Here is a 696-nt window from a genome sequence, read left to right on the forward strand (position 1 = left end):
ATACATACATACATACATACATACATACATACATACATACATACATACATGTGAGCCTGTGAGGATTGCAAATAAAGAGTCCAGAAGGAGTGAGACCAAAACAAAGTTGTTACATGAAGTATTGTTATATTGTTTGTTTGTTTTTAATTCATTGAGCTCTTTAGCAAGGATGTTTCCGGATGGTTTGTGTTATTGTTCACTGGCACATGGTAAATGGGCTCTGTTCTTTCAACAGTACTGTGTCGTTAATGTGCTAACTGGTTAACTAGTGTTAAAGGGATAGTGCACCCAAAAATGAAAATTCAGCCATTATCTACTCACCCATATGCCGATGGAGGCCCTGGTTAAGTTTTACAGTCCTCATATCCCTTGCTGAGATCGGCGGGGGGAGTGGCCAGCACACCTAATGGCATACGGCGCCCCAGACTAACGTCCAAGAACACAAAATTGAATCCACAAAGTATCTTCATACTGTTGATCCGTAGTGATCCCAGTGTGCTGCAGCCGCAACATAAAAAGTTGTTTCGAAAAACGTCATATGAACTCTGTTTTTAGCCTCACTGTAGCCTGTAGCTCTGACTGTTCTCTGTGCTCCGCGCTCACGTGTGCGCGCTCAGGGTGATCGGTGATGCACGGTCTCTGAAGAGCAGCAGTCTCATCAGTACTGATGTCCAGATTCTCAAGTGACGCAGCTGG

General features: G+C 43.8%; 1 protein-coding gene across 1 annotated transcript in view; it reads left to right on the forward strand.

Annotated features, from left to right (window-relative positions):
• Window positions 1-696, forward strand: part of LOC126406092 (SWI/SNF-related matrix-associated actin-dependent regulator of chromatin subfamily E member 1-like) — a 24,602-nt gene that overhangs the window by 20,909 nt on the left and 2,997 nt on the right. The window lies entirely within an intron of this gene.

This window comes from Epinephelus moara, chromosome 18 (genome assembly GCF_006386435.1).
Source record: "Epinephelus moara isolate mb chromosome 18, YSFRI_EMoa_1.0, whole genome shotgun sequence".
In the NCBI taxonomy this organism is placed as follows: domain Eukaryota; kingdom Metazoa; phylum Chordata; class Actinopteri; order Perciformes; family Serranidae; genus Epinephelus; species Epinephelus moara.